The following is a 26,323-nucleotide window of genomic DNA, read 5'->3' as shown; positions in this document are numbered from 1 at the left end:
AAGAATTGAAATCATACAGAATGTATTCTCTGACCATATAGAAATCAGTACCAGAAAGACAACAGAAACATTTCTGAACATGTGGGAATTAAACAATACACTTCTGAATAATGCATGAGTTAAAGAGAAAGTTTGAAAAGAAAATTTTAAAATATATAAAATCAAATAAAAACAAAAATGCAACTCATCAGATTATGTAGATGCAGTGAAATCAGGGCCGAGAGGGAAATTTATAGCCTTCAATGTTTACATTAGAAATGAAAAAAGTATCTCAAGTCAATAACCTAAGTTTCTCCTCAAGAAACTAGAAAAAGAACAAAATTAAATCAATCAGGAGGGAAAATAATAAAAATAAGAGTAGGTATCAGTGGAATCAAAAAAAGAAAAAGTGATAGAAATTTGATAATACGAAAAGCTCAATCTTTGAAAAAGTTTGTTTGCCTCTAGCAAGGCTGTACACATTTCTCAACTTATCAAATTGTATACGTTAAATATGTGCAGTTTTCTATACATAAGTTATACTTCAATAAAGCTGTTAAATAATAAATTACATATGTGGCTCCTGCTATTTTACAAAAAGAGAAAACACAAATCAACAATATTAGAAATGAAACGGGGAATATAACTACACATTTTGCAGCCATTAAACAGGCAATACTACGAACAACTTTACACTCACAAATTTGCCAACTTAGAAGAAATGGACCGATTTCTCCAAAACCACAAACTATAAAAACTAAGATGAAATATACAATCAGAATAGCACTGTAACCATCAAAGGAACTGAATTTGTAATTTAAGATATACATAAACAAACCTCCATGACCAGATGGTTTCACTGGAGAATTCTACTGAACATCTAAAGAACAATTAACACCAATTTTATACAATCTGTTTCCAAAACTAAAAGAGGGAGCAATGTTTCCTAACTCATTTTTTGAAACCAGTACTATCTCAATACCAAAGCCATACAAAGATAAAACATACTACGGTAAAACAAAACTACAGACCACTATCCCTCGTGAAAAATCCTCAACAAAATATTAGCAAGTCAAATCTAACGATGTATAAAAAGTTATACACCATAACTAAATGGTCTTTAATCCACCATATCAACAAGCTAAAGAAAAATCACATGAATTGATGCACAGAAATATGCTCAACTGTTTCTTGACAAAGTTTCAAAGCCAATTAAATTAAGGAATTCTCTCATGTATACAAAAAGTAGCTCAAAATGGACTGTAGACTAAAATGCAAAATGTAAAACTATGTAACTTTTAAAAACAAACATTGAAGAAAATCTTTGGCCTCTGGGATGGGGCAAAGAGCTCTTAGTCTTGACATCCAAAGCTTGATAATGGAAAAGAAAACTGAGAACTTAAACTTTTACTCTATGAATGGTCATTTGAAGACTATGAAAAGACACACTACACACCAAGAGGAAATATTAGTAAACCACATATCCAACAAAAGACTAAAACCGAAATATACAAAGAAGTCTCAAAACTCAACAGTATAAAAAAAAAAAAAAGGCAATCCATTAGAAAATAGGCAATAGACATGAACAGACACTTCACCGAAAAAAGGATATATAAATGGCAAATAAATACATGAAAAGATGCTCAACGTCACTGGCCATCAGGGAAATACACACTAAAAACAATGAAATATAACCACACGCCTATCAGAGCAGCTAGAATTAAAAAGAGTGGCAACACCAATGTTGGTTAAAATGTGGATAAAGTGGATTACTCAGACATGATTAAGTCAATGGAAAATGCCACAGCAACATTGGAAAACTATTTGGCAGTCTCTTAAAAAAATAAACATGAAATAACAACTGGGTCAGCAATTGTACCCTTGGGTATTTATCTCAGAGAAATGAAGACTTATGTCCACACAAAAACCTGTACACAAATATTCACAGCAAATTTATTTGTATTAGTCCAAAACTGGAATCAGCCCAGATGTCCTTCAACATATGTTAAACAAAATTGACAAACCTCTAACTAGACTGGTGAGAAAAAAAAGATACAAATAACAAAATCAGGAATGAAAGAGATGAAATCACTATAGATTTCTATAGATCTGAAAATGATAATAAAGGACTATTATGAATAACTTTATGTCAATAAATTTGGCCACCTAGATTAGTGGGCAGTAGCTTGAAATAGACAAACTACCAAATCTCACTCAAGAACAAGTAGATAAAGCAAGTAGCCCTTTGTCTATTATTTTTCTAAACACCTTCCCACAGAGAAAACTTCAGGCCTCAGATGGATTCACCGGGAATTCCACAAAATATTAAGGGAAGAAATAATATCAATTTTACACAAACTGTTCCAGAAAATTGAAGAGGAAGGAATAATCCAGAACTCTTTCGCTGAGGCTAGCATTATTCTGGTAGCAAAAAATAGACAGTTATTACAAAAAAGGGAAAATTATAGACCAATAGCATTCATGTACACAGATGCAAACATTCTAATCAAATTTTTAGCAAATTCAATCTGACAACATATTTATTTATATGTATTTAAAAAATATTTCATGAACAGGTGGGATTTATGCTAAGAATGCAAGGTTGATTTAATAGTTAAACATCAATAAACATAATTCACTGTATTAACAGACTTAAAAATAAAACTATACTATCATCTCAAGAGATTTAGAAAAAGTATTTGAAAAAATTCAACATCTATTCCTGATAACTCTCAAAAAAAGTAATAGTTAAAGGGAACTTCGTCAACCTAATATAAATGGCACCTACAGAAAGCCTATAGCTAACATCATACTTAATGGTGAAAGACTGAAGGCTTTCCTCCTAATATGAGAAGTAAGGCAAGGGTGTCCATTCTCATCACTTCTATTCAACACTGTACCAGAGGTTCGAACCAGTAAACTAGGGCAAGAAAAAAATAATGGACATTTAAACTGGAAATGAAGACGTAAACCTTTAATCACAGATAGAGCATCATCTATGCAGAAACTGGATGGACTTAACAAAAAGTGCTACTAGAAATAATAAGTGTAACAAGATTGCAGCATACAAGGTCAGTATACAAAAATCAATTGTATGTCTATAAATTAGCAACAAAATTGGAAATAAAAATTATAAAAGCATCATTTACAATAGTATAAAAATATTACAAGATAAATCTGACAAAAGACATGCCAGACCTGTACACTGAAAATTATTAACACTGCTAAGAGATATTAAAGAAGACTTAAATAAACGTAGAGGTAAGCAATGTTCATGAATGGGAAAACTCAATATTGTTAAGATGATTTTCAGATTTTCCCAAACTGATCTGTAAATTCAAGGCAAACTCAATCATAACCCCAGTAGGCAATAATTATAAAATTCATTTGGAGGTGCGAAGGAATAGCTAAAATAACTTTGATAAAAGAATAATGTTGTAACACTTATACTACCTGACTTTAAGAATTACTATAATGCTTCAGTAATCAAGGCAGTAGGCAGTAGTGTCAAGATAGACAAATACTTTGATGAAACAGAAAAGAGAGTCCAGAAATAAACCCACATATATATGATCAGTTGCTCTTCAACAAATTTTGAATTTGTAGTAGCAAATTGCAATAGCAATACAGTGAAGAAAGAACAACCTTTCAACAAACATCACTGAAACAAACTGGATATCCATGGGCAAAAAAACAAATTTCAAAAGTTATACTAGCTTTTGATTTTCTTGTTTTTCTCTGCTGTTTGCTATTTGATTTCTTATATTTATTACTTCATTTCTTCTGTTTATTCTGAGTTTCACTTATTCTCTTTTTTTCAAGTTACTTATGGTAGAAACTAAATTCATTTATTTGAGGTTCTTCTTTCCTAAGGTAGGCATTTATTGCCATAAGCTTACCTCTAAATTCACTTACTACTTAACCCTGATCTCTATATATGACACATTTTGATATGTTGTGTGTTCAGTTCAAAATACTTTCCATTTTCCTTTTGGATTTATTTTTTGACCAATGGATTATTTAGAATTGTTACTTAGCTTCAAATATTTAGGAATTTTTCAGTTATCTTTCAATTATTGATTTCAAACAATTATATTGTGGCCAAAGAACAAAATTTGTCTCACCTGAATCTTTCGTAGTTTATTGCACGTATGGCCTAACAGATGGTCTATCTTAGTAAAAGTTTCCTTTTAACTTGAAAAGAATGTCATCGGTACTCTGTTCTAAAATGTCAGTTAAGTCAGTTAAGTCAAGTTGGTTGATAATGCTGTTTAATTAAGTATTTGATATCCTTACCAATTCTGTCTACTGGTTCTATCAATTATTTGAGAAGGATGTTGAAACCTCTCATTACTGTTGTGCATTTCTCTGTTTCCCTTACAGTTGTATTAGGTTTTGCTTTATGTGTTTTAATTGATAAACCTTTTGTTAAGAAATAACACTTTACTCTTGGTAACGTTGTTCACTCTGATGTGTAGTTTGTCTGATAATAATATAGCCACTCCAGTCCTCTTTTGTTTAATGTTAGTATGGAATATCTTGTGCCATCCTTTTACATTTAACCTACTTTTGTCTTTATACTTAACGTGTGTGTCTTGTAGTCAACACGTGGTTCAGTATTGGTTTTTATCCAATCTGAAATATTTGCCTTTTAGTAGGATGTTTAGGCCATTTATATTTATGTGCTTATTAATATGGCTCAATATAAAAATCTAACACCTTAGTATCTGCTTTTGATTAATTTCATTTGTTCCTTGTTTCCTGTTTTCCTTTTTCTCCTGCCTCCTTTTGGATTTCTTTTACGATTCCATAACATATCCTTTTAGTTTATTAGATAAAACTCTGTTGTGTTATTTAGTGCTTGATTTAAGGTATATAATATACATCTTCAACTTATTACAGTCTACCTTTAATTTAAGAGAATTCATTATATTAAGAAACCTACAACCTTATACCTCCATTTCTCTTCTCCTGTTGTCATATACTTCCACATAGTTTATAAACTCTATACTACATTGCTATTATTTTTTCAGTTGATTCTAATAGATAGATTTAAATTATAAGATGCATGTATTTATATTTACCCAAGTACCATTGCTAGTGTTCTTCATTCTTTTTTGCAGATCAAGATTTTCATTTGTTATCATTTTCATTATGATTAAAGTACTCCCCTTAAAATTTCTTGTAGTGCAGTTTTGTAGGGGTAAATTATTTTAGCTTTTATACGGTTGGAAAAAAGAATTTTCCTTTCTTTTTTGAAAGGTACTTTCACTGGGTATAGAATTCTATGATGATAATTTTTTTCTTCCAGTACTTCTAGCATGCATTGTTTCTCATGATAAATCTACTGCCATCCTTATCTTTATCCTCTGTATACAAATGCACCCCTCCCCCTGCTCCCAGACCTGCTGTCTTTAAATTTTTTCTCTTTAGAGCTGGTTTTAACTGTTTTGAACTGTAATTTCCCTTCCTGGATTTTTTCTGAGGGGGAGGAAGTGTTTTTTTTCCCCTGATCATTTTTTTCTTTCACCTTCTTTCCTGTCTTTCAGTAACTCGAATTACACATATTGAATATATTGCTCGAAGTTGTTCCACAGCTCTGTTCATTTATTTTTCTTTGCCCATTTTAAATTGTTTTTATTGTTCCTGATTTTAATTTCACCACTATTTTCTTCTGCAATATTTAATCATAATTTTCCAGCTGAGATCAAGCAAGGTAATGCTCTGCCTTCTAGTTTCAGTTCTCATACTGTAAATAAAGGTCCTTTTCATGGTCTAATTAGTGCTGCATTTTCACAGTTTTGTGCTTTTTATTGATGATTTTGCTGTTTAAAATGGCCCCCAAACACACCACTGAAATGCAGTCTAGAGCTCCTAAGCACAGGAAGGCTATGATGTGCCTTACAGAGAAAACACATTATACAATTTTTTCAGGATGCGCTATTAATGTTGAACTTGTGGCCAACAGCACTATGAATTAACTATATATTAAATATCTTTGCACAGCAACACACATAAAATAAGACTATATATCAATTGGTTGACAAAAACATTATGATCAGAGTTTCAAAGGAAACTAACCCTGTGTTAACCCTAGGAGCAATGGTTCAGTATATGCTACTGGTGATTTTATAGAATGTAACTAGCATGAATAATGAGAATCGCCTATATTTTAGCTCTGATGTAAAGTAGGTCAATACCCATGCTCTAATAAATGTTTCCCATGCTGTGTTCGGTCTGGTAAAGGGAAGGAATAATTAAAGCTAGGTAGATGTAGATGTGTAAGCGGCAAAAGAGTTGCACCAACGTTAAGTATCTAGAAAGAAGAATAGGCTTGAAGGGCATTCAGAGTTATGCATTTACTGCCAACACCATTGTTTCCCCAAACAGAATGATGTCCTTGACTAGAGGGAGAAAAGTAATTCTCTTAAGCTTTCCTCACAGGCTCTTTTACAAATTCCTTCATGGTTCACCCATTCCATAAACATTCACTCCACACTTAAGATGTGCCAGACCTGTGCTTACATTTAGGTTAGGAACTAAGAAGACTGAATCTTTGTCCTCCACAGGATGAGAAGATGGGAGAAAACAGGCAAGCAATATCAGTACTGTGTGAGAAATGTTAGCATAGAAGAGTCCCAGGATATCATAGAAGCACAGGGAAGACCCCCACCCCCTCATCAGCGTGGAGTGTGGGGTCCTTGGAGCATCTTGGAAGATATCAAAGATCCTAAGGAGATCTAGAGAGAGATGAAAGAGGCGAGGGTAAAGAGGAAAGCAGATGAGATCGTTTAAGATCTTATATGTCAGGCTAAGGAGTTTGAGCTTTATTCTGTAGGCAAACCAGAGCCATGAAAGAGTTTTAAGCAGGAGTGTGACATGGCCAGATCTGCACTTTTGAAGGGCCCTTCCAGTTGCTGGGTAGAAGATGGATTTAATGGGGAGCAATCCTGGAGGCAATGAGTATGGAGGTCACCTCAATAATCAAAAGGGGTAGATAAGAGTAGCCTGGACTAGGCCGGTGATGCTCCCCAAGTTCCCATTCATTCACCAGTGCTTAAGCCACATTAACCACTTACTACAACCCATACAGATCATTTCTTTCATGCCTTTGTGCTTTGACATGCCATTTTTCCCTTGCCTACAATTTTATTCTCTGCCTCTGTCTCGTTGGAAAGATCCCCCTCATCCTTTCTTTTTTTTTTTTTTAATTAATTTATTTTATTTTTGGCTGCACTGGGTTTGCAGGCTTTCTCTAGTTGCGGCAAGCGGGGGCTACTCTCCGTCGCGGTGCGTGGGCTTCTCATTGCGGTGGCTTCTCTCGTTGCGGAGCATGGGCTCTAGGCGCGCAGGCTTCAGTAGTTGCAGCACACGGGCTCGGTAGTTGTGGCTCATGGGCTTAGTTACTCCACGGCATGGGGGATCTTCCCGGACCAGGGCTCGAACCCGTGACCCCTGCATTGGCAGGCGGACTCTTAACCACTGTGCCACCAGGGAAGCCCCTCCCCCTCATCCTTGAGTGCATCTCAACGTTCAACCCTTTGCCCATACCCTCAGATAGAGTCAGTATCTCCTTAATGATTACTTTCATAGCCCACCTCCACTACAACACCCTTCAAGACTGCTAAATACTTGTTCATCTATTTACGATCTCAACTAGATTGAGATTTGCTTGAGGGCAAGGATTATCTCCTGTCCATCCCCCACCTGGATGACACAGGTCTTACTACATGCCATAGATCCACGGCTCTCAAACTTTATAGAGTTCATCAGAATCTCCTGGAGAGCTTATACAAACACAGATGGATGTTCTCCAGAATTTCTGATTCAATAGGTCTGAGATGAGGCCTGAGAATTACATTTCTAATAAATCCCCAGGTGATGTTGATGCTGGCTCAGGACTACACTTTGAGAATCACTGCTGTAAAGTTCCAGATTGGACTTTCTAGGTCATAAAGTTTATTATCTCCACCATTCCATGTGTCATGACCTTCCCCTATGTGCATACTTGTGTGTGTGTGTGTGTGTGTGTGTGTGTGTACATGAGTGGAAATGTTGAGCAAGAATGTTTTTGCCTTCCCTCATTTCCATCATATCTATCCTTGGGAACAAAGATTGTTAGGCATAAGTTGTCATTTTAATCAGTTTAAGTCATTCTACTTTAAAAGAGCTATTCCATATACCTTCTACCACACACCCACCTATGCTTTAGCTACACAGACCACTCTGAATTGCCCACCCATTAGGATGTGCCCTAGCATTATTTTTTCTCCATTTTCTTCATTACAAATGAAACTAATTATACACACACAAAATTCATTTAGCCAAAATAATCAATGAAATGTTATTACTCATTTTTAAAATCTGAACTATTTGTACTATTTGTCCCTGTTCTTATTACTAAAGCACACAAAGGCTGACAACCTAAGGGGAATAAGAGAAGGTCAGGAGGAAGAAATGGACTTCTCTAGGCAATGTCTCCCAAATGACCAAGAATCATCTCGATTTTTTTTTTTGTCCAGCACTGATCAGCCAGTGTTGATCATTCCATCACATCATCAAAGCACTTTTTCTCTATAAAATCTATTCCATTTCATTTTCAGCTAGCTGTCAGACTTCCCTTGGGATACATGTTCTACTGAGTTCATTTATTTTGTGAAATTCTGCATCACATTTTCTTTTGTCTTCCTTGCAGTCTACCAATATCTTCATAGTTTCTCTATAAAAGGCAATAACAAAACCCCCCACACTAATAGAACTGATTTACATGATCCTTTTCTTTACTTGGATCCAATCCAATGAGTGTTCCCAAGGCCTATGCATGTAAACAGTTGTGGGGTTTTGGACATGCTTACTACTCTCATGGGTTCAAATATAATTATTTAAATATCTCCATCATGACATGTTCTCTTGTATTTCTGAGTTTTTCATTGAACTTAAAACGGTTACAAAGTCAGCAATTATCTTAAGGTAATTTCTATTTATTATGGAGCCTAATTTCCCTGGGGGTTTTCTTGTACAGTTGTTTCAATAAATGTCCGAACTCTCTTCTCCAAGCTTCTTCTAGCACAAACTCATTTTCCACAGCCCTTTACATTATCTCAAAGACCTTTCAGATTGCACACGAGCACACATGCCCATGTGTGTGTGCCTGCGTGTGTGTGAAAGAGAGAGACAGAGAGAGAGAAGAGAAACATGAATATTGTAAGCTCCTGTATCTGCTTCTCTTTTTGATACAGTAGCCCTCAGGGGCAGCTCCGCCACGAGTGTGCAAAGCTGTTATGTTTATCATCCCTGTGGGACTTCATTTCAGAAAGAACGTGAACACCTACAGATTTCTTTTACATGATTAGGGTTTGACACTTACCTATTTGGAAACATACAATACAGCTAAGAAACTTAAATCTTAAAAATGTCACATGAAGGCAAAGTAATGCATCTGAGTCTGGACTTCAGAACCAAATGGACCCAAACTTGAATGACAGCTCTGTTATTCACAAGCTATATCACTTTGGGTAAGCTACAACTTCTGAGCCTCAGTGTTCTTAGAAATGTAATTAAGGTGATAACTACCCTGAAGATAATTAAGTGAGATAATTCTTAGAAGCCCTGGATACAAACTAGATGTTCCAAAAGGCTAGTATTCTTGTTCACTGCTCCCTCTCTCTCACACACACACCCATAGACAACACACACACATCCCTACATTTCTCAAATGTTACATATTTATATACTGTTTTACATTTTTAACACCTATTACTATGCACATGTTCTATCCTTAACTCATAGATGACACGATTAGTTCAAGTGTCACAGTTATTATACAAATATATTAATGTATATACTATAACCATATGATCCAGCAATCCCACTCCTGGGCATATATCCAGACAAAACTATAATTCAAAAAGATACATGCGGGCTTCCCTGGTGGCGCAGTGGTTGAGAGTCCGCCTGCCGATGCAGGGGACACGGGTTCGTGCCCCGGTCCAGGAAGAAATCACATGCCGCGGAGCGGCTGGGCCCGTGAGCCGTGGCTGCTGAGCCTGCACGTCCGGAGCCTGTGCTCTGCAATGGGAGAGGCCCCAACAGTGAGAGCCCCGTGTACAGAAAAAAAAAAAAAAGATACATGCACCCCTATGTTCACAGCAGCACTATTCACAATAGCCAAGACATGGAAACAACCTAAATGTTCATCGACAGATGAATGGATAAAGATGTGGTACACATATACAGTGGAATACTACTCGGCCATAAAAAAAGAATGAAATAATGCCATTTGCACCAACATGGGATGCAACTAGAGACTATTATACTAAGTGAAGTTAGAAGAGAAAGACAAATATCATATGCTATCACTTATATGTGGAATCTAAAATATGACACAAATGAATCTATGAAACAGAAACACGGACATAGAGAATAGACTGGTGGCTGCCAAGGGGGAGGGGATGTGGACGAGGGATGGATTGGGAGTTTGGGATTAGCAGATGCAAACTATTTTATATAGAATGCATAAACAACAAGGTCCTACTGTGTAGCACAGGGAATTATATTCAATATCCTATTATAAACCATAATGGAAAAGAATATGAAAAAGAATGTATATACATGTATAACTGAGTCACTTTGCTGTACAGCACTGATTAACACAACATTGTAATTCAACTATAATAAAAAAAAGAATGAATTCATACTGTGCATCTACTTTGTACTAGACATTAGACTCTATTTAATTCTATAACAACCACATAAGGACAGGATAGGTATTAACCTCCCCAACCTTTTATTGAAAAAGAAACTCAATTCAGAAAAGTAAATTAACTCAGACAAAACACACAGAACTAGTAAGTATAGAGCTAAGATGTTTTCGGTCTTCACTGCTATATCCACAACATGGAGATGGTGAAGATTATGGCTCCAGAGGCAGCTGGTCTGGGTTCAAATTTGAACTCTGGCCTGTTTAGTTGTGCTCTTAGGGGAAGTAATGTAATTTAAATATCCTCACTGGTAAAATAGGATTAAAGATAGCATCAGTTTCCCAGGGCTTTTGCAAGGATTAAATGTGATAATTCCTCTAAAGCTCTGAGCACAGTGGTATCTGGTACATAGCAAGGACCTGTTAAGTATAATCTATTCATGATTTTACAAAGTGGAAAGATAGGTTATATCTTCTGCAGGTCAGAGTGAATATGATTCATATTGATTAATTAAAAAAAAAAAAAAAAGAAAAGAAAACTCTTGTATTTTTCCATGAAGCTCTGCTCTGTAGATTTCGGACATCTTCTGCCCAGAAGGAGAGAGATTAACCAAATGGAGCTCCTGATTTCAGATCAGAACTAGGGTGAGGTCATCCAAAGCATCCTTCCAACTCCCTTATCTTTCACTGCCCATCATGATGTGGGACTTATCTGGGAAATATAGCAAATATAATGGGTAATCATCAAAGGATTTTTGAACAGAGAAATAAAAGAATTGGGTTTTACAGCATGGATCTAAACTGAAGGGGATTTTGACCACAGGGGATATTTGGCAATGGCTGGAGACAATTTTGGCTGTCATGACTGTGATTGTGCTACAGGCCTCTAGTGGGTAGAGGCCAGGGATGCTGCCAAACATCCTACGCTGAACAAAAGCTCCTCCCACTACAGCAGAGAATTATCCAGTCCAAAATGTCAAAGTGGCAAAGTCAATAGTTCTTATCGGGCTTCCCTGGTGGCGCAGTGGTTGAGAGTCCGCCTGCCGATTCAGGGGACACGGGCTCGTGCCCTGGTCCGGGAAGATCCCACATGCCGCTGAGCGGCTGGGCCCGTGAGCCATGGCCGCTGAGCCTGCGCATCCGGAGCCTGTGCTCTGCAATGGGAGAGGCCACAGCAGTGAGAGGCCCGCGTACCGCAAAAACAAAAAAGAGTTCTCATCTAAAACTTGTAGGATGAGTGACTTTGTGGAGGGGGGGGGAGAAAAGAGGAAAGACACCAGTGATGGGGCTGCTGCAGTAACCCAGGAAGAAGATGATGAGCCTGGGAATACAGATGATGAAACGCAGGAGGATGTGAGTAAGAAAGAGGTTCCTGACTTGGTGAATGATTAGCTGTAGCAGCTGTATTAATCAGCTAGGGTTCCATAACAAAATACCAAAGATGGGGGGCTTCAACAACAGAAAGTTACTTTCTTACAGTTGTGGAGGACAGAAGTCCAAGATCAGATGTGCGCAGGTTCAGTTTCCTCTGAGGCCTCTCTCCTTGGCTTGCAGGCAGCCACCTTCTCACTGTGTTCTCACGTGGTCTTTTCTCTGTTTGCCAACATCCCTGCGGTCTCTCTGTTTGTCTACATTTCCTCTTCTTACGAGGACACCATTCAGATTGGATGAGGGCCCACCTCGAAGGACTTAATTTAAATTAATCGTCACTTTAAAGGCCCTATCTCCATACAGAGCCACATTCTGAGGTATTGGGAGTTAGGGCTTCAACCCCATGAATGGAGGGCAGGGGTGGAACACAATTCAGCCCATAACAGCAGATAAGGAAGGAAAAGTCATTGAAAAGGCTTTGGTAACTAGAGGAATCATTTTCAAGAAGTTATTCTACTCAATATTCTGTAATAACCTAAGTGGGAAAAGCATCTGAAAAAGAATAGATATGTGTACATGTATAACTGAATCACTTCGCCGTACACCTGAAGCTAACACAACTTTGTAAATCAACTATACTCCAATGTAAAATTTTAAAAAGAAGTTATGAGCTCTGTTTCTGTTATCTAACAGCAACAAACCAATCCAAAACTTAGAGGCTGAAAATATCAGTTTATTATTTCTCATGATTCTATTTGTTGGCCATGTGATTCTTCAGCTCACATGACATCAGCTGGGCCAACGGGTAAGCGTGATGATGAGCTTACCCATCATACGAATGGCTTCATTCACAAGGCTGGCAGGTGGTACTAACAATAGCAGGGAGCTCAACTGTGTCTACAAGGTAGGGGCCTCAACTGTCCCCAAGAGAGCCTCTCCACGTGGCTTTTTGGTCTTTCTCAGTGATCAGGTCACAAAAGAAGCAGTAGGAAGACAAGACCCAGTGTGCCAGAACTTATCGAGCCTCTGCTTGCATAATACTAGTCAATGTGGTATGGGTCAGTCTAATCACAGGGACAAGCCTGGAGCCAGTGTGAGAGGGAAGCATAGAAGGAGAGCTGGAGAGAAGCTCAGGGGGATCCCAAAGAAATCACCCACTACAAGCCCCTGTGACATCTTGCTTTCATCTCCTATCACCCTGAATATTCCCCAACACATATTTGCTTACATTACCATCTGCCCTAATTGACCACCCTCCTCAAGGGCCAGGACTGTGTTCTATTTATCAAATCCCCCACTGTAGTACCTGGAACAAAATGTTCTATTAACATTCAGTGAATCATAGAAAGGGATGGAGGAAGGAAGAAATGAAAAGAGGGAGGACGACAGGCTAGGAATCTCACATATTCCCACGCCTTTTATTTCTGAGTGTGATGGTTAAATTAATGTGTCAACTTGACAAGATCACGGAGTACCCAGATATTTGGCTAAACATTATTTCTGAGTGTATTTGTGAAGATGTTTCCAGATAAAATTAGCATTGGAATCAGTGGACAGAGAAAGCTGTTTGTTTTCCCCAGTGTGGGTCCTCTGAGCGCTTAAACAGAACAAAAAGGTGAAGGAAGAATTCAGACCTTCCTGCCTGATTGCTTGAGCTGGGACTTCAAAACTTCTGCTGTCGGAACTCCTAGTACCCAGGTCTTCGGACTTGGACTGAATTCTCACCTGGGTCTCTAGTATGCAGACAGCAGACAGTGGGACTTCTCAGCCTCCTTCATTACATGAGCAGATTCCTTATAAATAAATATCTTTCTCTCTCCATATATATCCTATTGGTCTGTTTCTCTAGAGAACTCTAATACACTGACGTAGAAAGAAAGGACAAGTTATCTGGTCTCTAGTTCCTTCCTTTTCAAAAGGTAAAAATCCCAACTTGTTTGATAAGAACACCTGGAGATCAAACTGCCAAACTCATTCAGATCAAAACACGAGACTAGCTGAGGGGCTTAGAGAATATTCGTTCACTTCTATGATCCAAAACTATTTCATTCAAAATATTAGTGTAAAAATATTGGCCCAAATGTGATCCAAACTGCTAACTACCAAGGGTTGTTGGAGGCTGAGCACACACAGTCCCAGGGTGAGAGCCAAAAATGTCTTGCTTTGGGAAGAATTTCTTTATAGAATACATCTAGCTCCTGGCACTTACGCTTTGTTGTCAGCCAAAGTCTGCCCATTGGGAAAACCCCCGAAGGCTGTGTCAACAATGACTAAGATCTGGAGTTTCTGATTTATAATTTCAAAATGAAAAGTCACTTAATCCAACCCTCAGTCTCCTCTCTCTCTGATCATTTGTTCTTGGAAAGTGAAATCACCTTCCCCCTCTACTTCCAAAGACTTCTTACATGCTGGTGACTCTTAGATCTTTATCTCAAGCCCAGATATCTCTTCTCAGCTCCAGACCCACCCTACTCTCTGTAATCCAACTTTCCACAGGGCATGTTAATCTGGAAGACCCACAGAACCTCAAATCCAGCAAATCTAGAACTCAGTTCATCACACACACACACACACACACACACACACACACACACACCAGCACCCCAGCACCCCAAACTAGGTCCTCCTTCTCTATGACCAATCTTATTCAGCAGCATGACTTTCTACCCAGACAACTAAACTAGAAATCTGTGAGCCAGACCAAACTCCTCCCATATCCTCCTACCCCACATATAATTGGTAATTAAACCCCATAATTTTTACATCTTAATTCAGTCCATCCTTATCTCTTACCAAGGTGGTTGCAAAAACCAGACAACTGGTCTCCCTGTCTTTAATCTTGCCCCTCTCCATTTCTTCCCCTGTACTGCAGCCAGAATGATTCTTCCAAAAGTAAAACCTATTTTGGTTACTCCCAACTTAAAATTTTTCAGTGGATCTCCCAACCTTGCAAGATACAACTTAAACTCCTTTAAGCCTAGAAGGTTTCTTGGGATTAGCCTCTTCTTGCTTCAGTTGCCCATTCTCCTTTACTCTCCCATCCATATTCTCTGAAAATCTCACAAAGTCAAGAGTTCCAAGAGTTTGTTGTTTTGTTTTTAATTTCTCCTGTGTGGAAGAGTTTCCTCCCCTCATCGGACTGACTTCTACTCATTCTTCAAGATTCAACCTTAGGAACACAAGCCACACTCAACCCCCTGCTGTCTGCTGAGCCCTCCGGCACACAGACCACTAAGTCACGTGTGTTTTAACACAGTTCTGCCTTCCCCACCTGGCTGTACATTCCCTGGGGGCACAGATCATGTCATATTCATCTCTGCATCCCCACGGCTCCGTTCAGTTTTACAGAAATGATGTCATTGTTATGACACCAAATTCTGCAGGTGTGGAGCCAGTCATAGCTGCCAAAGTTTAACAAGTGGAAAACAGCTCATCCTATGAAATTCCTCCTCCACTGCCTGGAGCAGAAAAAAGTCACAAGCAGCATCCCATCTGGCAGGGTTTCGTAAAGTGGAGGTGATGCCACACAATCATTAGCCTCTTCCTGAGGCTGGAAGAGAGGTGACATTTTCTGGATTTAACCATGTTTGTCATTTATTTTTTCCATTAAGTCACCCTTTACTTGGTCGAGACTTCAGAATGTTTTCCCAAAACTCACCTCAGTGTTATCAAACGTTGATAGATATCAAACGCTGTCAGAATTCTCGGCCTTGTATCCGTGAAGACTTTTGCACATCACTTACCTAGAATATTCATTATCTTCATCTATCTCCACCCCCCCATCCCCCCACCCCCGCCTCTAACTGGTGAACTCTCGGTTTTCCTCCAAGACCCAGTTCATGGATCATTAACTCTGAGACACCCTCCCTCAACTTTCAAAAGCGATTGTTCCTCTCCTTTTGCATGCTTACTGCACAGCATTGCAGTGTCTGTCCGTCTGTCTTCTACATGAGACAATGAGCTCTTTGAGGCTAAGCACAGGGGCCTGTTCATCTTTGGGTCCCCACTGCTTTATTTGGTACCTAGAATACAGGAAGCCCTAGGAAAAGTATGTTTGAATGAATGAATACATGAATTTGTGAATAAATAATGTGATGAAGGAGGGGGAGAGAAAGAGTCCTGATGTGTGTGAATATTGGAGGGTTGACACAAACAGGAATTAATGTAAGTGATCATGTATTTGTAAATATACTCTTATGTTAAGCTTATTCTCTGAAGTTATTACAATTAGGATTGAATAGTCTCTTTTTTTTTTTTTTTTTTTTTTCCAGGAGAACGTTAAAGACAACAAAACTAAATGTTAGGATTTCCATGTTGGAATTTCAGTTCTGCAGCTGGCCAGAGCTGTGACCAGGGGCAAATCACTCAATCTCTCCGGAATCTAATTTCCTCACCAGTGGGATGAGTATGTGAGGTTTAGTATTCATCAGGATTATTTCCTGCTCTACACATGTATAAGCTCATGATCCGACTGTTCTCTCCAGACACTGCATTTCCCACCTACGTAGCCCACTTGTCCTGGCCCTGGGCACTCTGTCACCAGCTCCCTGCACACACCGCCTCTCACTCTCCCCACTTGTCTCGGCTCCATCTGTTTAATGGGGTGAATCTCAAAACCTACTTGCCCTGTCCACCAGCACCATGGGTCCGTGGCGCTCTTTCAAAATCACCTCCTACTTCATGCTAATGAGCTGTCTTCTCACCTCCTTCAGAAATGTTCCTCGGGCTTCCCTGGTGGCGCAGTGGTTGGGAGTCCGCCTGCCGATGCAGGGGACGCGGGGTCGTGCCCCGGTCCGGGAAGATCCCACGTGCCGCGGAGCGGCTGGACCCGTGAGCCGTGGCCGCTGAGCCTGCGCGTCCGGAGCCTGTGCTCTGCAACGGGAGAGGCCACAGCAGTGAGAGGCCCGCGTACCGCAAAAAAAAAAAAAAAAAAGTTCTTCAAGATATTTTTCTCCCCAAAACTCAGATTTATCCTGAACTATTTTCTATACCTTGAAGATGTATGTGTGCATGTGAGACAGATAATAATGACACTCATCATTAGTACATCCTCATCTTTCAAAACTCTATCTGCCCCCATCACCTCATTTACTTTTCTCAACAATCCTATAATGTATTTAATATTATTAAATATAATTTGGCAGGAAACTGAGACTCAAAGTGTTTAAGTGGTTTTCCCAGACTCACAGACTTAGGTTATGGAAGAGTAAGGATTTGTTCTCAGGTCGTCTGACCCCAGTTTTCATGTTCTTTCAACTATTCTCAGCATGTCTCTCACAACAGAAATCATCTGTACAGAACGAAAACCAAAATCTTTACATGCTATGAGCAGTAAATGCTGTTTCATCATTTGATTTATCTGTGAGTCTTTATAGTGTCAATGTGAGCCCTACAGGAAAGGCATAAGATGGTTCGACTGCCAAACCTCTACAAAGCAGCCAGTGGAGAAAAAGTAAGTCCTGTAGCAGCAAGACCAGCTGGTGAGGATGCATGGGGGTGACACCCAGGAAGGAGCCACAGAATAAAAAACTCCCTGCCCCTAAAGTACTGAAGCACAGACTCACATTTCTATGAACTTTAAATGTTTCTCTGTTGGTAGGTTTTTGAACACCTACATCTTCTGCCTGGAATGCCCTTTCCTATTCTACTCGTTTTTATCTAAACAATTCCTACTCACTCTTCAAGGCTAAGGTCAAGTTCAACTCCTCCACAGAGTTTTTCCCAAACAGCCTAGGCTGAGCCCTGTACCATTCCTCTGTGCTCCTTCAATGTGGGGTTTTTTCTATACCCCCAAACAGTTAACTCAGTTCTGACACTCTCTTCCAGGAGACAGCATCAGATCCTAAAAGACTCCCTCCTCCCGCCTCCCCTGCCATTTCAGATGCCACGCGACAATCCAGGTTGTCTTGTGCTTCTGACTGGCGATGAATCGGAGATTCCCATGACCCCTCCAGGGGTTTGATTCATTTGCTAAAATGCCTCACAAAACTCAGGAAAACATTTATTTACACCTACCAGTTTATTATAAAAGGATACAACTTACGAAGAGTCAGGTGGAAGAGATGCATTGGGCAAGGCATGTAGGAAGGGGCGTGGAGTTTCCGTGCTCTCTGTATGTGCCATTCTCCCAGAATCTCCACGTGTCCACCAACCCAGGAGCTCTCTGAACCCTGTCCTTTGGGGGTTTTAGGAAGGCTTCATCCCATAGGCATGACTGATTAAATCATTGGCCATTGGTGACGGAACCCAATCTCCAGCACCCACCCCCCACCCCCCGACCGCACCCGCAGAGGTCTGGGCTGGGACTGAAAGCTCCAACCCTCTAATCACGTGTTTGTTCCCCTGGCAACCAGGCCCCATCTTTAGGTTACCTAAGGGGTTTCCAAAAGTCACCTCATTAACATAAACTCTAAGACACCTTTATCACTCTCATCGGAAATTCCAAGGATTTTAGGGGTTCTGCACCAGAAACAGAGATGAAGACCAAATATATATATATATTTTTCTTATTGTTAATTACAATATCCCACAGCTTCTTGTGTCTCTGTCATAACACTCCTCACCCTGCACTGTAATTATCAACTGCCTTTTTTCCCACTGGACCCTGTGCTCCTTGAGAGCAGGCGTGATTTCATATTCAGTTCTGTTTCCCCAGCTTCTATCTGAATGCCTGGGACATGTTAGTTGCTCAGAGCATGTCTGTGAGTGAATGAAAGAAGGAATGAATAAAAGATTTTTCTAGGTAAATCCCACACCAGAGTTGTTTTCTCTCTTTGCAAATCCTATTCTGCTTATAGAACACTTCCAACCCCAGCAGACCAGAAGGATGAGCTTTATGGCTGAAATATTTGCACAGACACCAACATGTCCTCCAAGACTTCTAGGATTTCTGGTTGGCTCTTTGGTAAAACAGAAAATAGCAATGTCAACAGCAAAAGTTTAAAAATAAAATATGCTGGCCAGTGAAGTATGTGTCTATACCAGGCGGAGATAGAGATTGAGACAAATAGATGGAAAAGAATCTGAAATTACTGGCTAATCCAAAATAGTTTGTTATGGATTGTGAAAAAACACAAGACACAGAAGTAATTGAGAGGATTTCGAAGATTTAAACCAGAAAAAGAAGTGGAAGATCCTGATAGAACCGGGTCATAGACAAATGTCTTTCTAGCCAGTTCACCAGCCAGGAGGGTTTAACAGTCAACACTTTCACCATACTCCAATGAAAACCATATATTATTAGTAATAGTCTTTAAATATGTATGCATAAGATTATTTAATAATTATAGATGACATACATGTTGCATGAGTTCGCTACTTATTTCTTGTTGCTTTTTCAAAATCTCAGTTCAAAGAACTCTTCAGAAACTTTTAAGAAGAAAGGTAGGGAAGGGTTGGATACAACAGTGCCCGTAGTTCTCTTGTTACTCAGAGAAAGCAGCAAGGAGAAGCAGCAACTCTTAAAGGATGGAGCCTAGACAGAGTCAGCCCCCATCGGCATGGGCATCCTACCTCTTCCAGCAATGCCCTGTGGGCACAGGTGGCCAGGCCAGGTCAGTTACAGGAGCAGCTTCTCTGGGATTTGGAATTTGGACCCTCTCTCAGGCCACTGGAGCTGCCACGGAGAGGTGGTAGCTTGGTGGCCAGAAAGAACATATGCAACATGAAAGGGGACTGATTATTTTCACAGCATGAAAGGCAGCTGTCATTACCATTTTGCAGAGCATATCATTTGATCTTGATGGATACTGTCATCTAACTTCACTCTTTCGACATCTTGAGCCTAACATCAACCCCACCTCCTCTGGATCTGGTGTTATCACTCTTCTCAGCTCAGAAGCACTTCTCCCTTCTTCCCTTGAAGAGTCTTATCTACTTTTCCAGCCCCAAATTTGTTGAGTCTCAAATTCCCTGCTGTATTCCCTGGTCCAGAACCTAGCCCCAATTCTGCCAGATCCCTCTTTCCAGATCCTTCCACAGGGAAGGGATTTGGTCACAGCACAGCCAATCAAGAGAACTTTACCTGATTAATGTAGAGTGATTAGTGGTGGGACTCAAACAAAAAATATGTTCTCTTCTGTCTTATTAGCAAACTCAAGAATGACACCCCAAAATATTAATGCAACCATTATATATATATATATAATATATATACATTATATATATATTATATATATATAAAATGTCTAAATCTTGAATAACAACCCTCACAATAATACAAATTTTCGTAAAAGAACTGAATAGGTAGTATTTGTCCCATTGAAATAGAGGGACAAACTGGGTCATCTGTCAGTTGAAATTTTGTACTCTATTTTTTTCTTGTTCTTACTATTGCCAGAAGGAACTGTCAAAAATACCAGTTTTCTATTTCACCAAGAAATGGCTTCGGTTCTCAATTTCCCCAGAAACCCTGTTCCCAAGTGATTTCACCTAAATTCTAATTCCCGCAGCCGTGGGACTTTAGAGTCAGAAGGGAAGCTGAAGATCCTTGAAACAGGAGGTACTTAACCATTCATGGACCCATGAGAGAACATGATGAGTGGTACAGATTTTATCCCGGAAAACGGCGACTGCACACGTTATTTTGCGTACAACTTTTGCATACACATCAGCCCTCCAAAGACTGATAAATCCCTAGTTAAGCAAACCAAACCTAATAATCTAATCCAAGCCACCATCTTATTCACGGATGAAGATAGCAAATTCATGAGGTGACATGGCCAAGTGACACCTTCTTGTCCCTATATCCATTTTCTTCCCATCACATGGTGTGACTCCCCTATGAAAACTCCAACGATGTCAGCAACATGAATAGGCAGTGGACATTTGAAGGATAAAACCTCAGTTACAAATATAAAATTGTAGTTTGATAAGATTAGAGATCATACCTCAAGCAAATCCCTAAAATGAAGTGATCATAATAACATAACCAATTATCAAACTTTGACTATACCAGGCAACCTTCTAAATATAACACTGCATTAATCCTCAGCATTAACTTATGAAGTGGGGACAGCTGTGAAGCTTCTTCTGCAGGGGGCTCAGTGACTTGACCAAGGTCACACAGGCTGTAAGTGACAGAGCCAGGGTTCGACCCCAGAATCTGGGACCAGAGCCTGTGCTTGGAAACATGGTGTGACATTGCTCTGACACAAGCTGAATTAGAAAAACAAACATAAATTGTAGATAGGATTTTTTATTTTTTTAACAAAGTATCCTTTTATTCCCGTCAAGACTCTCCGGGGACTCAATTTAAGCAAAGTGTGCTCTGGAGCATGCATTAATGAGTAGGTACGAATGGTTTGCAATTAGCCAATCAATTTTTTTGTATCTAAATCCATATCCTTCAAGGGCTTCAAATTACTTGAAAGTGTTCTCTCAAGCATTTAAAACATTTCTTCCTATAATCTCATTTACACTATTCATTTGCAAAACTTATAAAGAAACTGTTTTACTTGACTGAAGTTTTCATTTCCGCAATACTTGTAACTAAATGAATAAGAATCAGAGTTGCCTTTTTTTTTAAGAGCAAAAAAGGATCTTACAGATCATTTAGTCTGACCCATTCATTTTATAATGAGGAAACAGAGCTTAGACTAAAAGTGATTTTTATAAAGATCTCACAGCAAGTTGTTAAAGAAAACAGGACTAACACACAGTTCTGCTTTTCTACAGGGTCCAAGCCCATGTCCTACTATAGCTCTCTGAGGTTTGAAACTTTTCCCAGTGATTATTTCATTCTTTTCAAATGAAAAGCAAAATCAAGTAACAGTAGAATTTTTTAAAAGAAGCTGAAATTGCAGCACATTTGAGTGGTAAATTAACTAGGAATAAAAATATACTAGCTTTTACTTTTTTTATGATACATGAAGTGCATGGTTTTTCTTAAACCTTAGTTACAGGATCAACCATCTTTCCTCAGAGCTTCAAATGGGAATGTCAAAGCACTGTCTCAAATAAAATTTAAAAACAACAACAATGTAAGTATTTGCCAGCGAACCAAATCTTTCAACTAAAGATTCAAAACGAGAACCAGAGCAGAAGGAAACTAAGCCTCCAGGAGACACTGCTTCTCTGACACTCTGCCCAACTTACCCAGATCTTGAGCCCCTGGATGTCCAGAGCCAATCGGTCCCAAGCACGTGGGGAGAAATGAACCCGTCTCAGGGCCGGAGGGGCCAAACCCTGTGCCAGACACCTCGCAAGCAAGCAGCAGCGTCTTATTCCACGCCCACAGCGACTACTAGCCCTGCCTCTCAGGTGATCACACTGAGGCTCAGAGGCTAAGGAACCGGCTCGAATCTCAGGTGTAGTAAATGAGAGACAGAATTGGGTTTCCAGCGTAGATTTGTTGATTTCAGCATGCCTGCTCTTTTCGCTAAAAATACCACCGTGCTATTGTAGGCAATCATCTGCTTTCAAGGACATTACAGTTGGTTGAAGCTTAAAGAAAAAACTCTAAATCTAAATATGAGTAAAAGTAGAAATATATAAGTAAATGAAATGAAAAATGCAAAGGAAAATATAAATAAAGCTATTAAGAGCTAAGTGTTGCCTCTAAAATGACATCTCATGCACTAAGTATAAAATCTAGAAGATGCCCAGGAAATATTTACAGAAAATGAAATGAAGAGGTGGGAGGTAAGAAGGGCAAGAGAGAGGAAAATACTCAAAACCAAGTAGTCTCAACCCTTATTATTCAAAGTGTGGTTCATGAACCAGCAGCAAGGAAGTCATCTGGAAGCTCGTTAGAAATGCAGCCTCCCAGGCTCCAGTTCAGACTGCTGAATCAGAACCCACCTTCTACCAAATCCCCCAGGTGAAATGCACGCACATGAAAGTTTGAGAAGTGCGGTTTAGACTAAGCACCAAACAGCAAACGCCACTGGAATTCCCAAAAGGGAGAAAGCAGCCGTGATCAGAGAGGGCAACATGGAAGTGCTAGAATTTGAGTTAATCTTCTATGAGATTATGTGTAGAATTCCTACGAGGAAATGTTTCAAACTCCCCCAGGCAGTCAGGAGCAAGAGAAATGTATGAGAAAAGGTTGGTGTGCAGGAAGTGAAGTGGCTTCAGGAGAAGCAAATCGTTCTACCCAAGGTGAAGGGTACCCGAGCAAAAATGCTTGGAATTTTCCTTTTGTGTTCTTACTACACCCAGGTTCACATGGTCCCACATACAGTATTTCAATTTACGGAAAGAAAGAAAACTATTAAAATAAAGTGTATACATCCGGAAAGATGGGTGCTCTTGGGGGATAACAGACAGCTGGGCTCTGCTAATACACGTGTGCTATTTCTGCCACCTGAGATCCATCTGCCCGATGAGCAACTCCAGTGGGTTCCATGATGCTGTGGGCAGCCACGTGTTGGAGCTCTGGTGGTCGGCAGGTGCAACACACTTGATAAAGCTTTTGTATTTTACAGGTTTCATTGGCATAAAGAGGTTCTGAGGACAGGAGTCATCTGCCGAATGTGGTTGCTATCGATATAAATAGGGAGCACGTGGTCCCTGGTTTACTGAGGTTTAAGCTGTCCGAGTGCCTTTCTCTAGATGAGGTAAATTTCACCAGCGTCCCTGTGGTCCCAGTGATTTGCTCTGATTATTAACTAAATACTAATCACCCAGAAATGCAGTGGGTGTATGGCCTTAGAAATGAGTCTTGCCTCTCCCAGTCCACGAAAACCTTTTGTTCACACAGCAGACATTTACTGGGGTCGACCTCATGTCAGGGCTTTGCCAGCTACTGTGAATTTGGGGATAGAAAAAAATGGTCCCTGGAGTCCAACAGTTGAAAGTCTGTGAGAACTTTGCTAAATTGGAAAAAGGCAGAGTTTAGTAGGAGTTTAGAGGAAGGAAAAGTCCAGTCATTCCAGAGAACTGAATAAGGCTCCACGAAGGAGGCAGGAATTAGGCTGAGCGTTGGTAAGTGTGCCAGGTAGACACATGAGAAAGGACAGGAACGTTCTAGGTAGAGAAAGCAGTTTGCACAGAGCCAGGAGGTATGAGTAAGCTAGAAGCATTGTGAGCTGTCGAGGTTATAGGGATAAGAATATGGATTTGGGAATCTAATGATCCAGGGTTCAAATAGGCTTTACAACTTAGTACTAACAGACCCTGAAAAACTGTGAGATGACAAGTATTTGTTGTTTTAGGCAGCTAAATGTGGTGGTGGAGAGGTAATTTGTTTCATAGCAATAGACAACCAATACACTGTGAAGCTAATGAGGCATAAGCTTCAGGGCCCCTCACTCCCACTGAGCTCTTCCAAAGCCCAAGGGGAGTGGGGGGGGGGCCCTAGCAATGTGTTTATACAGGCACACGTTTTATAAGTATGCAGATATAAGATATTGGATTTTGTAATGTTGGAGATATTTGTTGGACTTTTAAAATTTTTAATTAGTTGTGCTTTTAAAATTTATTCTAAACACCAACTTCTAGATATAAATTTATAATACTATAAATATAAAAATTCATAAATACATAAATTTTAAATATGATAAATATGTAAATACCAAACATACCCATACACACAAGACATTGTGTTTAAGGGTGTGTGGTATATACGATGCTATGCTTAAAGAGATGTGTGTTTGATACTGTATAAAAACAGGATATCATTTGGAGAATTAAATAAATTTCATTTCCTAGATGCAGAAGAATCCATGCCAAGCAATCCCTACTCTCACATCTGTCTTTCCGTTCCCTTCTCGTAACATCTCCACGCAGAGCTGTGATCCTCACCACCTTCTTTAAGGAGAGTCCAATCTTCCCAAACAGTGCGTGATTTTCTAGTGTTTCAGGAGAGGCTGGCTGAGTCATGAGGAAGAGATCATCTCCTGCCCCTCTTAGGCGTTTCCATCCCCATGTGGCCAACCTTCTCTCAGAGCCCATCTACTCACCATCTGACCCCACCCCAAAGCCCCCAGTCCCAAAGCGGGGCTTTTGCTGTCACTTGCAGACCCTTGGGAAGTTTGGTCCCATCCCTGCTTCTGACTACTTTTCTCCAGGAGATGCCTCCCTAGAATTCTAGGGAACAGGACAACCCAACACACTGCAAATTTAGGCTGGAATATCTGGATAAGCATCTCCTTAAAAACAAGCCTGAAACGTGATTCCACTGGCCTCATTAACTTTAGGTTAAAGATCACATCACATCCAGAAGCAGGACTGGACTGAATTGGAAAAGGTTAATGAGAAAAGACCAGAAGTAAGTGTGTTTCCAGTGGATCACACTCATTCCAAATAAATATAAGTCACAGCACGATGCAGAAATTCGTTTTGCAGTAGTCAAAGAGAGAAACTTGTGAAAAAATGGTACTGCCACAGAGCAAATGACAGGACAGTCCTGTGAACTCAAAGGAACCTGCGTCATAGGAATCGGTATCTTATTCATCTGTGATTGGTGATTTAGTTTCATCAAAATATGATCTATTGCATAAATGAAATATTGTCAGTTTGAATTGTATTTGTTTTGTAGCTTTGTTAGTATACAGTTTGTAAATGTGTTTTGGCTCTAGAGTCCTGTAAGTATTAGAAGCTTAAGGAACATAAATACACTTCACCTTTGTTCATGTATAAGTCAACCCTTGGTGGGGGGTGTCCTGTGGGTATTTTGTCAGGTTTAAGAAATACCAGCTTAACATTTTAGAAAGTGAAAAAGCAAAAACACAAAAAGGAATACTCATGACGATCTCAGTTATTCATTCATTTGTTCACTGACTCATTCAATACCTATTTACTGGATACTGATTATATGTTGTCAAGAATCATTTGAAACACTGGGTACAGCAAATGCATGTTAGGCAAGGTCATGATTCTCCTCTATCTTACTTTCTAGGAGAAAGAAAAACATTTTAGTGTTTCTAAAAGGTAAATTTAGAATGTGATGTGTGCAAGAAGGAAACAAACCAGGGTGATTTGGTAGCAAGTGGCCGGGGAGGCTCCTTTGATTCAGTGAGTAGGACAGGCCATTCTGTGGAAGTAACATTAGCCTTGAGACCTGGGAAGGAGCAGCCTTTTGCAGAAGCCAGAGGATTAATGTTCCAGGCAGAGAAAAAAGGAAATGTAAAGGCCCAAACAAGGAGACAAGTTGGGAGACTATTGGAGTAGACCCAGTAAGAAATGACAGTGGCTGGGGGACGGGGGTGGCAGTGGAAACAGAAAGAAGTGGATGAATTTGAGATATAGTTAGAGGTACAGTCCACAGGACTTGCTGATGGATTGGATGTTAAAAGGTGAAGAAGGGGGCTTCCCTGGTGGCGCAGTGGCCGA

Source organism: Lipotes vexillifer, unplaced genomic scaffold, assembly GCF_000442215.2.
Source record: "Lipotes vexillifer unplaced genomic scaffold, Lipotes_vexillifer_v1.1 scaffold604, whole genome shotgun sequence".
NCBI lineage: Eukaryota > Metazoa > Chordata > Mammalia > Artiodactyla > Lipotidae > Lipotes > Lipotes vexillifer.
This window is presented reverse-complemented; position numbering follows the sequence as displayed.